Below are 16831 nucleotides of genomic sequence, written 5' to 3'. Positions count from 1 at the left end.
ATGTTCTTAGACAAACTGACTTTCAAAAGATTATAATTAGTCTTTCCTGTGGTACACAACTGTTTTTTTAGTTGTGCTGAAGAAACAGAAAAGCGTCTTGAAAATGTAAAATGTTGAAAATTGAAACTTTCTAGGTTACCTTCACACAGAGTTATGTACATGAAAGAGACACCATGAGTGTGCCATGCCTGAAATACAATATCTAGAAAATGCCAATAAACAACAACACAAACATCATTGAAAGAAGACCCTACATGAGATTAAAAAATGTACAGTATTAAAAATGAAATACTATGCGCTCACATTTAAAGATGGTGTGTAATTTATCTTTTGTCATAGCTTACTTATTCATGTAACTTGAAAAGATAGCTGTACAGGAAGCAATTGTTTTTAAGTCTGACATTAGCCAAGATGTTTTGTTCCCACCCCCCCCAAAAAAAATCTTAAAATGTACTTACAAATTCCTATTTAGATACAGGGCATCAGTGTGCCTTCCTTACCACTGGTTTGTTCTACTGTCATTCACATTTTAATTCCACCCATTACAAAACACAGCATGGGGCAAAAGGTCGGCGCACTTTAGCTATTACTTTCATAATTTCTGAGAGACTGCTTTCTCCCAATCACAGTGCTGTCAACCATATTGAATATAGTCCAGTTGATTGAAGTGACTGGTGGGCCAAAGGTTCCCTTTTTATAAAAAAAATATGGCCTGTTGTTTTTTGAGTTTTTTTGTAGGTGTCCAACAGACCCCTAAAAAGTGATATTGGGATTTTTGAAAAACAAAAAACTTTGCAGTGTGGAGCCAGAAAAACACGGGCCTTCTCAAAAAGCTGCTCTTCTTAAACAGCAACCAGTGCAAAAGTGGTTGTTCTCAAGGCAGTGTTGTCCCTTTAAGGCAAGTGGGGATATTGAAATATGGCTAAGGTCCTCCTGTGGGTTGGCAGACAACCTATTTGTCATGCATAGAATCTCAGTAACACTATTTTATGAACGCCTTTCCTTCTTATGGTAAGATTAAAATATTTGCTACAAGAAGTTTGGACCTTTAGGCTTGTTTTCTGCTGAGAGTATTTAGCAAAAGACAAGCCCACGCTTCTTGCGACAAGTGGTGCACCTCATCTATTCTAGGTATCCCAGCTATGTTGTAAAACTAGTCTTCAGTTTTGGGTTCCTTCTACATTCTCACGTAGACATCAAGACATTATATGCCAAGCATTCATTTTGATTCCTGATTTGACAGCTGTGTTTGATCAAGAAGGGATACTAATTATACTGTATGTATTGCTGTTTTAGTAGCTTTGAGGAATTGCCCAATAGAAGGTCACATATGTTTTTATGATGGTCCTGAAAGACTCAAATGTGTATTTCATGAAGTGCAGTAAGTCACCTTGCTGCATTGAGCTGCCTGTAAGGGAAATGGCAGGAAGGCACCTTTTGGCTGCTAGGGCCAATGCAGGCACCACTGCGCCATGGTATGAGGGTGCCCTCGTTGCAGACAGGATTCATTGTCTTCTTTCTCTGTGTACTACAGAATAAAGCGCACATAGAAAAAGGAAAAAACAAGGGCTTTAAACCAATTTCTTCCTGTTATGCCTCACCTGAGGAGGTGTAGGGTTTTGACCCATTCCCAGTTCTACCAGTAATGGCAAAACTGGGAATGCACCAAAATCCATGCCTCCCTGGGGCAGAGTATTCTAGATGCAGGACCTCGCAGGGTGGTCTTGTGTGGCTTCATAAATCTAACTTAGTAGTTCGCTTGCCCTCGCGCCACTTTGCGTGCTGCCAGGGCGACGCAACTACTTGATGACTATGCCCCTCAGTGCTGAGGACGGAAACATTGACGCAAGTTCGTTTTGTTAATATGTATGTGAGCTTTATGGTCGCTGTGATATAAGTTTTTTTGTTATATGAGCAGTCTTTTTACATATGTTTTTCCATATTTAAAAGAAATGTTGTGATTGTGTCATTACTGTTTATTACACCTTTTCCAATCACTTATATGTTATATTGTTTACAGAACTTTTGTATTTTAGCTTTAATGAGTTTTATAACATTTTTCAGTAATATTATAAGGTTCACATGCTATATTCCTTTTACCTCCTATACATTGTGAATTGATGTTAGGCGTCTGTTATGTTGTATGGCTTTGAAGTGACAACTATGAGCACACTTCTGTTGTAATTACTTGCACATTATAGGCCTCAGTCCAAGTGAGACAGCGCAGAAAGTTGAGTGTCTGCATCAGGGAGCTGATATTACTTCCCGGTCACAGATTCAAATGCCAGTGCACCAATGTGATGGGTTACCACCTGAGGTGCGTGTGTGTGTTTCTGTATGTCTGTGTTCAATGTTAATTGTAATTCATGTGTTTTGTGTATTTTGCTTGATAGCAGCATGAGCCTATGCTCAAGGAGCAGCAGAGAGCTTTACAGAGAAAGTTTAATGTCAGCAGAAACAAGACTGCACACAGTAGGGTTCTTTTTTACCTTTAGAACTTCATTACAGAGAGTTAAATACTTTCCCACAGTCAAAAGATCTTTGGTCACTTAATGAAACTGGAACGAGAAACCAGGTCTGCAGGTCCCCATGTCAAAGAGAACATATTTGAACACAATCATAATAAAAGCTGTTTCTCTAATTGATGAGTAGGCTGCAATTTCCTTTGCATCTTATCTCTTCCGCAACAGAGAATAGGCGCCCTCTAACATTGAACTGTTTAAAGAAAAAAAGAAGAAACATAAATGCACCTTTGCCAACAATAGGCCTGATTGTGAGGCCTTGCTAAAGAGGAGCAGCTTGTCAGTATGATCAGACTTGTGAGGTCTCAAATTACATTTCCTTCTCCCCTTTAATACGAATACATTTATACAGAGGACTGCACTTTAGTTCTGCTCTCCCTCAAAGCCTCCGAATATACAGAAGAGCTACCCAGCAATGAAAGTAGGACTGAGGCCCTTATTATGAGTTTGGCGGGCGGTGGAGGCCACCGCTGTAGTCCTGCATCGGACTGACCTCATATGCAGCAGTCCCTCCGCGGTACCTATCACAAGTTTCCTTCTCGGCTGGCGGGAAACACACCACAGCATTGATGCCAGCTCGTAATAGAGCCGGCGGCAAAGCTGCAGTGCGTCAGGTGCGACAGCACCTGCCGTGCTTTTCACTGCCCGTAAAACGGGTAGTGAAAAGTGCGACTGGGCTGTCCTTGGGTGCCCCTGCACTGCCCGTGCCAAGTGCATAGGCAGATCAGGGGTCTCCATGGGGCCCCCGGCACCACCTTTCCGTCAGCCTGTGCATGGGTGACGGAAAAGAGACTCATAATCCGGAGCGCAACCCTGGCAGATTGAGACCGCCGGCACCGCAAGGCTGTCCGCTGGCAGCAACCTGATAGTGCCGGTAGTCAGACTATGGCGCCTCCGCCACGGTCATAATGGGGCGGTCAGACCTTTTGGCGGTGGTCTGAGCACCACTGCAAGTCTGGCAGTCCATGGACCGCCAGCCTTGAAATGAGGCCCTGAGTGTCTGAGGGAATCCTTCCAGTGAGCAGATCAAAAACAAAATGAGGGAATACAACTTCTATCAGTACATAAAGGCAGAGGACCATACTTTTAAAAATTAAATGTTTTTGGGCATCACCAGGTTACTGAGCCCTTAGGTCTCTCAGTGGGTGTGCATTACACCAGAAGTCTCTCTGCTGAATTGTGGGAGTGGAAGGGAGGGGGGATACCACGTGTCCAAAATAGTTCTTCGTGAGTTCAGAGGCACAGGAGTCTTTGCTGCCCAATGATGCTGAATCCCTTTAGAATCATAACACTGACAGTTCTTCGCTTGTCTCTAAGGCTCCAGACCCAACTACAGCCCTAAATTCATAAGTCCTTAATTTATCAGGAGGGTGTAACACCCTATGAACCACCACTCTGAAGCTACACCCCTGGGTAAAAAACCACATTGAGTACAAAATGGAAAGCAGTGCAGATACTACTCAACATTGAAAAAACAAAATACATCTGTACATCAGTTGGAACCTGTTTTAGTACCCCCAAGTGCTAAGTGGACTGCACAGGAACAGCCTGCATGTTCTGGTGATCTAAAACCTTAACCGCAAATACCATTTTTTCTACAGAACTACATAAGTGGGAGGCATGTTAGGAGCGATGTCTCAAGGCATGCTCATAGCCCTCAACCATCCTAGACAAGAGGAGACCTTTGCTGGGGCAGGCTGCAGCAAAGAGACATTTACATTAATTCCAATTTCGGTGGAAGAAACTGTAGTTCCCAAAAATGTGGCATCACCTTTTAGACCAACTGGAGAGCATGAGGAACTAATACATGGGTAACCAAAATGCAAATAAAGAACATGTGAGTTATTGAAACAGTATGCCAGGGGTACTGGAACTGATCCCTGAAGACTCCATAGAGTTGACCCTTTATCTCTCCATTAGCTCCAAATTGCTGATTACGGTCTATGAAAGGACTAAAAACAATAAAGGAGCCTGCATGCTGTTTGGCCTGAATGCTGTTTTCAGGAACCATGTGACCCAGAGCAGCTAGGGTAGTGGCCACTCCCTCCAGTCAAATCCTAATTAACATGAGGGGCCTGGGGGGGGGGGGGGAGTCAACAGTACAGCTGATGGAGCAGATGTAGTGGAGCTACAGCCCAGAAATCTCAGGACCAATATCACCCCAATTATAGGTTTTTTGTTTACTTCAGTGCAACGCTCCAAGTACAATGAGTATGTTCAGACGTGGGTAACGTGCTCACCGTGCCACTAAAACCAAGCTGCACCCAGCTGATGAACCTAGATCATGGCAAAACTGGCCTTGAATTGCTGGTCTTCCTCTTACAGAGAGGACCTGGTCTGACAGTTCGAGCTGGGCTCTTCCTATCAGACTATGGTCAGGACTGGGTCCAAGCAGAAATATGAGTGTGCAAAATAACGGACTGGAATGCAAACTGAGTAATTACCAGTGGCTGACATTAATTCAAGCACTCTGTCCATCACATTTTTGTACACTTCAGACATGGGTCTTGTTCTCACTGTGTCACTGAACCCAAGATGCACCCGACTGATGATCCCTAATCAAGGTGGGAACGTTCTTGGTTGCTTGTATTCCGATTTCAGGGATGAACTGGCCTGTTCATTGGGACCAGACTGTTTCTATTGGAGCAGTGTCAGAAGTGATTTTCATATGGCTGGATCCAAACTGCGGTGTCAGTGTGTGCAAAATAGGGATGGACCGGGAGTGGCACACTTTGTTACCAGTGATTTAAATTAATTTTTGGGCATTCCATCCATCACTTCTTTATATGTTTATCGCAATTGGCGGCTGTTTTTTCACTAAGGAAACAGGAGGTGGGGCTGATTTCCTTGCTTGCGGTACTGCATATGGTGTCATTGCTAGGCCACTGATTGACACGATAAAGCAAAATATTGAAGTCACTCTGGGGTGGGACTAAACACACAGGAAACTTAAGAATAACCTTCTGAAGTAATTAGACAGGGTATTATTTGTTTTACCACAGTTTGTATTCTAGCTGCGATCATCTAGATCATGGGTACAAGCAAACATTTTCTCAGGGGCCACAAAGTATGGTCTGAGGTGTGCTTGTGAGCTGCATTGATGCAGGCACGGTGGGAGTGGGGCTTTGTGCCGGGGGAAGGAGTTTAGGGTGGGAATCATATGCTCAGTGAGTCATGGAGTTGTTTTGAGGGTTTCAGTCTATTCTGCCCTCGAAATTAAGGCCCTTGCCTCCAGAAGAAAATGAAATTGACATGTCTTTGCTCTGCTGTATCTGAATCGCTATTCCTCTACCGCTGCTGTCGCTAACCTGAGAAAGTCACGTGTAAAAAAGGAAGTAACATTATTAATGAATTGAAATGAAATGCAATTGAGCAATGTTTTAACCAGGAATTCTGGGATGGATCCCAGCTTCCCCATTTGACAAAATTGTATGAACTTAAGCAATTATCTTATTTCACTTTATGCCTCCTTTTTGTATATTATGGAATATAAGAGCACCAGGAATTACTCAATTCAGGATATACTTTGAACAAAACCTACTTACTAGCCTCTTCGTAGACTGAGGTCAGGGTGGGAGGAAGCATGTTTTTTTCTACGATCATTTTAAAAAACTATAATTTTTTAAAACAAATAATTCTGAAGTACTGATAAAATCTGATGTACTAAAGTGAAACACTTATTCATGTTGATGAAATATACTTTTTCAAATTTTGAAGAGGCTTTAATACATTTTTTCATGAATGCGTTCCTAAAGTTAAGTGGGGCATTACAACATGGGGCACATTTATACTCTGCGCCACGTTTGCGTACTTTTTTTTACACAAATGCGGCGCAAACTTAACTCCATATTTATATTCTAACGCAGGACGCATCTAGTATTAAAATATTGGAGTTTGCACCATTTTCGGGATGCGTGAACCTCCCTTGCTTCAACGAGATGCAGGGTACAGGTTCCCATCCAAAAAATGGCGCTATCCCCATAGCGCCATATTTATCCCCCCATGCAAAAATGACACTCGGGTGGGATGTGGCCCCAAATAATGGCACTAAGCTTGCTTAGCGCCATTATTTAACACCTGGGTGAGACCAGGCGTTAGGGGATCTGTGGACCCATTTCCATGGTCAAACACCATGGAATGTGCCCACAGGTGCCCACCCCAAGCTCCAGGAAAACACCCCCCACCCACACCTGAGGGACACCAGAGGATGGGGGACTCCATCCCAGGTAAGTAGGGTAAGTATAGGTAAGTATATTGGGTTTTTTTTTAAGTGCCATTGTGGGCCCTAACAAGGGGCCACCTGCATGGCACTGGGTGCAATGGCCATGCCCAGGGGACACTGGTCCCCTGTGCTGGCCATTGGGGTGGTGGGCATGACTCCTGTCTTTTCTAAGGCAGGAGTCATGTTTTAGGATGGTTGTGTGCATGGAAATGAGACAAGGTTGATTAGCTGCATTTTTTTTGCTGCTAACCAGCCTAACACATTTTTTGACACACAACTTCATAATCCCATGCCTCCCCCCCCCAAACGGCTAATGTCATTTTTGTTGACGCTAGTCTAATCTTAGCGCCGGCTTGCACCATTCTATTAATATGGCTCCTGACTGGCGCTCCGGAATGACGCAAGCCGCAGGTAATAGTTTTGGTGCAAAACTGCGTTAGAGCAATTTTGCACCAAAAAGTTTAAATATGCCCCCATATCTGCTTCATTTCTTTTACTTCAGTTAGAATGTAAATAAATGCATGCTGTTTATTTATCATCTTACTTATTCTTAGCACTCTATTGAGTAAGCCACAGACAAGTGCAGTAGTTCAGCTGGGGGCGACCTGTGAAGGTCAGGAGGGCCGCATCCGGCCCTGGGTCAGTACTTTGAATTTATCGCCGGCAACAGTACTAAGGAAAATGTCCCCTACATAGATTTTCGACTGATCTTCCATATTTAAACAATAGATGGCAGTGTTGTATAAACCAAGTCAGAGAGTTTATTAGTACCAAGGGAGTGAAATGTGTTTTCTTTTTTACTGAAACATCAGCCTTTGGAAATATTACAAAAACATAAGTGAGATTTTTTTTATGCACAAAAACATCCTTGCGCAAAATTTAGTTTTATCAACGTTCTACAAAGTGATTGTCTCTGGAATATTCTATTCTATAAGCAACCTTTCACTTTTGCTTTGTTTAAAAATGTCTCTGTCACTCGCAAATTTAATTAAATTTGTTTTAATTTAAGCGTATTGATATATTTCACCTAATTTTTTGTCAGCTGAATCTCAGAAGCCTGCCTTGTGCCACTGCAGCAAATTAACTTACCTCTTGCATGGCGTTGATACCACCATGAAAAGGCTGGCGTAATCAGCAGGGCGGGGCTACATGCCACCCTTGCTGATTCCGACCTCCGCCGCCGTCAGCCCATCGGGATCACTGATCCTGGCGGAGACGGCGGTACCCTGGTGATCTGACACCAGGGTCTTAATGTGGCGGTTGGGCCACCACAGCAACGGCGGTCCTGACTGCCACTGCGAGGGTGGCGGTCTCAAGACCACCAGCCTCATAATGAGTCCCTTAGACTTGTACTTTAGTTACAAAGTCGGCACCTCTGGCTGCAAGCCCACGTCCTCTCTCGCATCTTGATTGCCTCAAATATATCTATCTATATATATATATATATATATATATATATATATATATATATATATATATATATATACATATATATATATATGTGTATATATACAGTATATATATATATATATTATACATATATATATTTTTATATATATATATATATATATATATATATATATATATATATATATATATTTATACATATACATATATATACATATTCACTGAAAAAAACGAAGGGCCTGATTTATACTTTTTTAGTGTGGCATTTGCATCATTTTTTGACACAAAAGTGGCACAAACTAACAAAATACAATTTTATTTTTTATGTTTGTGCCATTTTTGTGTCAAAAAATGACACAAATGCAGTGTTAAAAAAGTATAACTTAGGCCCTAAGTTTACAGGGGTATTATAGTTAGGTTCCGAATTTGCTTGCATAAATCCATATGAATTCAGGAGCTATAGTTAACATTCTTTTAAGTAACTATAACTCGCGCCCTAAGATAAGTATAACTCATGCCCTCACCATGCACAGATTTTTCTCCAAAACCTTGACTGCCAATGTTTCATTTATACTTTTAAGGACGCTATAGAAGTTGTCATGATTGCTGTAACATCAGGGGTAATAGGCAGCGCATGACGAGGCATGAGTTAGAGTTACCTTAAGGCTTGTAACAAGAAACAAAAGAACACGTCTTTAAATCTTGTCCCAATTGTATAGGTGATCTTCTTTATCTTATTCTTAAATTCCATCTCCAGCCAAGCCAACCTGTGTATCGTATGGGTTGTAACCCTATTGACTTCCTCAATGCTTTTCAGGGCTGTAAATAATATATAATAATGTCACCTGCATATAACACATGTTCCCTTATCTCAATTCATTATCAATCATTGTATCATGCTGTTTAAATTAATAGGTGGAAACCACTGGTGTACAAAGCTCTTATAAGTTATTAATCCAAGTGTTATCATTACACATAACCACAATAAAAACTCTTCTCTCAAAAAAATTCAGATCTGTGCAAAACAATAAAGACTTGCAATAAGTGTAGCCCCATCTTTTGTGTAAAAGCATGCACACACAAGTGGAACAGAGTCCCCCCCAAAAAAGGGGACCCTTGTACATCTAGTCCTTACATCCCTATAGTTCATTCTGTACCCTAAATCGATGCCTTTCCTCTGCTGATAAACAACAGCAATTCGCTCCTTGTTCAATTCATCGTATCATGCCTTCTTGATATCACAAACTAATTCGCTCTACATCAAGTCCTCTATATAATACAACCATAATAGTAGAACACTGGGGGTGCGCTGTCAGAAGTCATTCCAAAATTATATTTCACAACTTTTTTATAAAAACTAATCCAAATAGTGCTCACCTTATCGTCCCTGAATTGGCCAGCATACCTTACTGCTTAATCTCTCAAGTTCTGTGTAATACGATATTCTCCTGTAAGTACAATCAAAGGCTATCACAGTATGTAATTCTCCTCCATATGCCAGTCTTATGCTTAACAAATCACCAAGGTCACTAAATTTGTCCAGATTGCCCATGTCTTATCCTCTAACCTCTATTTACACTGATATATTCTACCCGATGTCCCCATACTTAAATGTATTTGGAAACATTATATTCAGAAACTGCAGCCACTTACCAATTGTTCCTATTTTTCGCAACCACAGAAGTACGCTGCTGAAGTCCAAAGCCGAGTCTATCTTCAATTTCCTTTAAATACCCTCTCTTGCGAAATCATCGAAGGGGCACTAGACTCTCAACTTATTGTTTACAAACTGCCTCCTAAGCCGTAATGCCAATATAATCTATTTGATCGCCAGCAGTACTATAAACGCCCCAAGATTCATTTTTAGTACTTACCCACAAGGGTAAATAATCGAGTGACATTTACAATCCTTGTACGAACCCGTCAAACTTCCGCCCCCGCATTATCATAGAAAGAGGACAAACACTCCTCTCTTACTATCTACAAGTCTCATACCCTAATCTAGCGCCATCTTTGTGTAACCTATTACCTGCAAAAATCCTGATTACCCTAAATGTCAAAAACCATAGTCCTGCTACTGCCATTCAGCATATTACTGTATATATGATCCATTTCTATACCACTACAGTGTACTCATTTTTCATACATATCAAAATAACAATATACTATAAAGTCTGTCCTGACTATGATCTCTGCTCCCTCATATTTAGAATGTCAGTAAACATGTGTATGCTTACTGTGCTTCTGTTAAACTTGTGTGTGCATCACTTCAGTCATGACCAAAATCCATAATTGTTGTCATCAGTGTTACAATCACAGTCCATCCTCCTTGACACAATCTTCTAATATAAAGACAAATTTATTCTTTGCCCCAAAAACATTCCAATTCATGGTCAGAGTTAAGTCCACAGTCAACTGCTTTCAAGCGCATAATCCAAATAGGTTCTCTTCTCCTGAGAACTAGTTCTCTATTTCCTCCCCAAGGGTTCTTAATAAATATGTTCAATCCCAAAGAATTTAAATTCTTTATGTGCACTTTGTGAAACACATGTTTTCATATGTAACGCCATCGGATATCGCTCATCATTGTGTCTAATGGCCCTACAGTGTTTCGCAATTCTAATCTTGGGGTGACAGATCGTACTCCCAATGTATATTTGTTCACATTTACATACTATAACATATACCACAAATGTTGTGTTACAGTTTATGTAAGTCTGAATTGTATATCTCTGACCCCCGCCCACTCTGAAGTCTTTCTTAGCATACCAGGACCATTTACAAACTCCACATCCTCCACATAAAAAAAAACCCTTATTATGAATATCCAGCTAATTAACCTTTGTGCACTTTGTCAGATAGCTAGGACAGAGAAGATTATTCAAGGAGTTTCCCTTCCGATATGCTACCTCTGGTCTTTTGGCAATATGACTTTTTAATTAAGGATCATGGGTCAAAATCCCTCAATATTTCCTTATACTTCTCAGTAGCATGATTGAATTCTCTGTGTAGTCCAATACTATCATTATTGTGTTCTTGTCTCCTCTTCTACTTGTCTCAGACCGTAACTCCAATGTTTGTTGTCTAGGTATTCGAAGTACCTTCCGTTTGGCTTTTATTATGTTACTTGTTTGATATCCCCTCAATAGAAAACGTTGTTCCCTATCTTGAATACACTCATGAAAATCTGTGTCCTTAGTACAATTGCGTCTTGCTCTTATCATCTCCCCAAATGGTATTGCCTCAATCTGAAATGTAGGGTGCGCACTAGTGGCATGCAAAACAGAATTACAAGATGTCAGTTTTCGAAATAATTTGCTCTCCATCTTATTGTTTTCCATGTAAAGTTCCACGTCCCAAATTTCTATGTGGGCTGAGCTATGTTAATATGCACATCTGATGTTGACATCATTGCTGTTCAAATATTCACAAAATCCCCTTAACTGATCTGAAATACCCATCCAAATCATAAATCAATCATCTGTGTAGCGTCCCCAATATAGGATGTGTTTTGCCATTCCGCTGTTCCTAATCCCCAAACCCACTTTTCCTCGAACCATCCCATAAAGAGGTTTGCATATGAGGGAGAAAACCTAGATCCCATCACCACTCCCTGTTTTTGTCTAAGCCATTCATCATTGAATAGAAAGAAATTATGCTTGAGAATTAAATGTATTATTTCCAATAGCATGTCCGTATGTTCCATTAAACCCCCAGATCTTGTTTTCAGCATGTGTCTAATTGCCTGTGTACCAGACTCATACTTTATACTCATATTAAGTGCCACCACATCTAGCGTAACTATCATCATATCAGACTCCCATTGTATATCACTAATTAAACTCAAAATGTGTTTTGTATCTTTTACGTATGATTGAAGATTTGCCACTGGGGGTTGTAAGAATATATCCACAAACTCTGATATTCTCTCAGTTAGACCTCCAATCCCTGACACTATCGGTCTCCCAGGGGAAAAGGGGAGATTCTTATGTATCTTGGGAAGGGTATAAAAACATGGAAACCTTGAGCGATCTACCTGTAAGTACATGTATTCCTCACGTCCAATAAACCTTTCCTGTGCCACAGTTTTAGCAGCTTATTAATCCTACTTGTCAGATTCATCATAGGATTACTTTTCATCTTTTCATAACAGTTGGCATCCTCCAATTGTATATAAATCTTTTTGTCTTAATCACAACAATTCATCACAACAATATTGCCCCCTTTATCAGCCTGTCTGATTATTATATCTGTCATTTTTTTGTGATTTCAGAGCTTGTTATTTCCCATAATTTAAATTCTGTTTTTGTTCACTCATTTTGCCTCTTGACATCTGTCTATCCGAATCTTCACACACCAATTTATAAAAGACTTGTATATTGCTATCTGTGGCCAATTTTGGTGTCCAACTTCATTTGTTCTTCAAACTTCTAGTCGCAGATGAATCTGGTATAGTATTCAGATCATTTAATACCCTAGATACAGTGGTTGGAATCTCTTCATAGTCAGTAATCGATAGTAAAACCACAGTATCATGTACATCTTGGATTGGCAATTCACTCTGTGTAATTTGATCCAATGACATCTCCCTGTGCTCTCCTTTTCTACCACTTAATTCAAAGAATCTCTTGAGTTTTAAGCATCTCAGAATCTTAAATAAATCAAACCTTAATTTGCAAACATCTCCCATACTTGTTGGGCAAAATCCCAGTCCCCTATTTAAAAGTGTCATCATCTCTGATGTTAGAGCCTTGATTGATAAATTGACCACATTCATCTGCTGTTCTGAGACCTTCCCTACACCTTTCTGCCCCAAGACCTTGTTTTCATTCCCACTCTCTGCCCCTACCTCTCTTTCCCCTTCGGGTTTTCCTCCTCAGTCCCTTCCCGTGCTCTGTTCCCAATTGCCTTCTTTGATCCTCCAAATCTCCTGTAAAAAAGTATTTTTATTGATAGTTGGGGTTTGTGAACTACCTTCTACACCATCTACATTACTATCACTAGTTGCAGGAATACTTCTAGATGTTCAGACTGAACTTACTGAGGTCATAGTTTGTGCTTGTGAAACCGTTCCCTGAATCAGATGATCATACTTTCTTGAGAACGTAAATGCCCTACCACTTAAGTAATCCTGTTCATCCCTTTTCAGTTTCCTCACCTTTCTTTGTTTCACCTTTTCCTGAAATCTCGATATATTGCGGCCATTAGCAGAGATTGTTGAGCCATTTGGACTGAACCTGGTGTCCTATGCAGATGATACTCAACGTATTGTTTCCCTCTCCAATACCCAACCGGATATGGGGACAGCACTGAGTCCTTGTCTGAAAGCAGTTGCTGCATGGATGTCGGGAAGTAAATTGAAGCTCAATGATGAAAAAACTGAGGTCATGTTCTTTGGGCAAACAAAAACTTCCTTAGTCAATCCTAGCATATCAATAGGAGTGCCCACTCTCCCGCACCCTAAATGTCTTATTAAAAGTCTTGGGGTATGGCTGGACCCCCAACTCTCAAAGTCACAACACACTAATAGAGTAGCTGGAAGCTCCTTTGCTCTGCTTAGGACTCTGAGGAAGGTTTTAACAATACTGCCTTTACTTGCCAGGAGACTGGTTATTCAGGCACTGATAGGTTCTCGTCTTGACTATGGCAATGCCCTGTTTGTAGGATCACCAAGATATGTGATACAAAGATTACAGAGGGTGCAAAACGCAGCTGCACGTTTGCTTCTAAATACACCTAAGCAACAATCCATACGGGCCGGAATTTCTTCCTTACATTGCCTCCCAGTAGATAAAAGGATTCAATTTAAGGCTTTATGCCATATTCATAGAGCTGTATTCAATCATGGCCCTGAAATGCTCAAAACTCTGGCATCTGTTTACATTCCAGCCAGACCGATCAGATCCTCCTCAGCTATGCTGGTCAGAGTTCCAACAGTGAAGAAAGCAAGATGGGGAGGAAGGTCTTTGTCATATCAAGGTGCTATACTCTGGAATAGCCTTCCTCTTAACATTAGATCAAATTCACAAGAGATTCCTTTCAGGAAGGCCTTAAAAACCTGGTTATTTAAAGCTTAATTCCTATACGAATATGAACAGTGAAAAGTCTGTGTTGCAGTATAAGCGCTACGAGGCCTCTGGGCAGTTTAGGCGCTATATAAGCAATTATAACATAACATAACATAACATAACATAACATATTGTTAATTAATATTACACAGTTCATCTCTGTAGCTTCATGTAGATTTAACTCCTTAATCTCCTTCTCTAATGTCTCAATGTGTACTTTAAGTTTTGATACCTTTCTATTTACATTCTTAATGAGAATATCCTTTAGCTTCGTTGAATTCAACTTAAGTTCTTCATCCCACCGTACCAATAAATCCATATCTAAGTCATCATATGTGGGAAAATATGTGACCTCAGGCCCTTCGGTATCCCATCTAACTTCTTATAATGTTTCAATGTTACACCATCCCACTATTTAGACATGTAATTTCTCTTAATTCTTTCTAATCTAATAAATGTATCCTGTAAACCTTCTTTACATGTTCGGTTTCCACCCTTAATGGCCTGTTGTACTGTTACCTTAAGGCTTGAGTTATAGTTACTTGAAAAAACTCAAACTATAACTGCTAAATTTCTATGGTTTTGTGTGAGCAAATTCAGATCCTAACTATCATGTTCCTGTAATCTTTGTTTTTTTCAGTGAATTTCTAAGTTTTTTTAATTCTATTTCCTAACTATAACCTTTGTTTTTTTTAAGTGAATTACTAAGCTTTGTTTAACATAAAGTATTTTTCATTACTGTACGTTAATCCAACACCACCAATGCCAGTGGTTAGCTGCAGAGCCTGGCCTGCTGCCAGGCCCTGCGGCCAACCCCTATAACAACCCAACCCTGCCCCCCCTCTAGTTGATCTCTGCCCATAGTAAATTAAAAATAATGTAAAACATGTTTAATTGATACTTTGAACAAAAGACTCACAAAGGGAACTTCGAAGAAGTCAAATTTTCTATTCTAACTGCTATTCTAACTCTTACATAAACAAAAGTAGCCAAAGTATTGGACTTTAGAAAGTTTAAACTGACTATTATCACTCCAACATAATGATCAGTACAGAAAGAACTGGACTTTGGAAGGGTTAGACTTATTATTTACATTCAAACGTGTGCAAAATCAGGGAAAATGTTGGACTCTTGCGCAGTTTAATTTACTAATCCCACTCTAACCTAAGCAACAGTAGCAAAATTGTTGGACTTTGGAGGGGTGAGATTTACTATCATCCCTCCAGCGTAAGCATAAAGAGGAAATGTGATTCTCTTAGCAAGTGTTATTGACACCATTCCAACTCCTAAACATTTTGATAAACATTTAAATACCTAACGACATAAAAAATATTAAAAAACATATACAAAATAAAAATAAATGCATTATAAAAAAATTAAATTACATCTTATTTAAAACCTAAATAGTAAAAAAATAATTTGATAAATCTGAAACAAAATAAACACATTTAAAATAAATACACAGCCCTTATCACTACCCAGACAACACTAACCAAACAAATGTAAATAAATTATAAATAAGAAATAACTCAATTAGAATAGCAATTAAAATAAGTAAATAATATTAAAACAAAACATAAAAGTAAATATAACATTTATTTAAAAAAAGAACACACATCATAGAATAAATAATTAAATAAAACACAAAAAATAATTGACATTACCAATAATCAAGTAAATAATTCACAAAATTATCCTTTTAATATTTAATTAACATAAACAAATTTGGAAAAAACACAATGCTATAAGTTAAATACCTTCACACCCTGTTCTTCTACCAACCCAACAAACTGCTTCTCAGTTATTCATTCGTAATTAAACTGTAGAAAATTAAAATGAGATATTAAAAATCACAAAGTATACTCGGATAATTAGAATAACAATTAATCAATACAATAATTGAAATAATTAATTACCAATTGAATATTTATATAACATATAAAATAATTTAATATAAAAAATGATATTTGAAATAATGTCCCACAATATTTAGGAGCATAGCTTGGTAACTGGGCTGGGGGGGGAGGGGTGAGCTTCAGATTTTCTAACGATCATAATGTTAAAATAACTTTTACAACAAGGAGGATCCATCAGAGGGACTTTTTTAGGAGGACTGCAAAGGGAGGTAAAGCAGATTGTAGGGGTCCAAAGTGAGAGACACCATAATATTTTATAAGATGAAAATTTTTTAAGACTTTCGTGTTTTTATCTGTATGTAAATATTCCTTATGAAATCTAACCAACACCTCACCATACCCCACTGAAAGCACCAGTACCCAACAATTTACCAGAACTTACATTTATTAGGGAGGTGTAACACCCGAAACAACCCCCAAAGCTACGCCTCTGAAATATTCCTCTACTTACCCAACTTCCCGCTACTAAATAATAAATGTAAAAATAAATCATTTCATCTTAAAACTATACAAAAAAAAGTATCATAATAATAACTAATATTTACTTAATTGATTCATAAACCATTTTTAATACAACTAGATTGATGTGAGCACTATCATATACAACATTATTTAAAAAAATATATATACTGTATACATAACAAATTATATTCTTAGCTACTATATTCAGCCCCTCGATATTTTTGATGGAAATAT

At 39.1% G+C, this 16831-nt stretch overlaps 1 long non-coding RNA gene across 1 annotated transcript in view; it reads right to left on the bottom strand.

The window, feature by feature from the left end:
* Positions 1-10019, bottom strand: part of LOC138265365 (uncharacterized) — a 110151-nt gene extending 100132 nt beyond the window's left edge. The window contains exons 1-2 of the long non-coding RNA XR_011199350.1: positions 9805-10019; positions 9529-9599 (exon numbers count right to left, since the gene is read on the bottom strand). This is a non-coding gene — a long non-coding RNA (uncharacterized lncRNA). The remainder of the gene's footprint in view (positions 1-9528; positions 9600-9804) is intronic.
* Positions 10020-16831: the final 6812 nt, after the last annotated feature.

The sequence above is a fragment of the Pleurodeles waltl genome, chromosome 11 (assembly GCF_031143425.1).
Source record: "Pleurodeles waltl isolate 20211129_DDA chromosome 11, aPleWal1.hap1.20221129, whole genome shotgun sequence".
NCBI classification, from domain to species: Eukaryota; Metazoa; Chordata; class Amphibia; order Caudata; family Salamandridae; genus Pleurodeles; species Pleurodeles waltl.
Note: the sequence above shows the minus strand (reverse complement) of the source record. Positions and strands in the feature narration are given on the sequence as shown.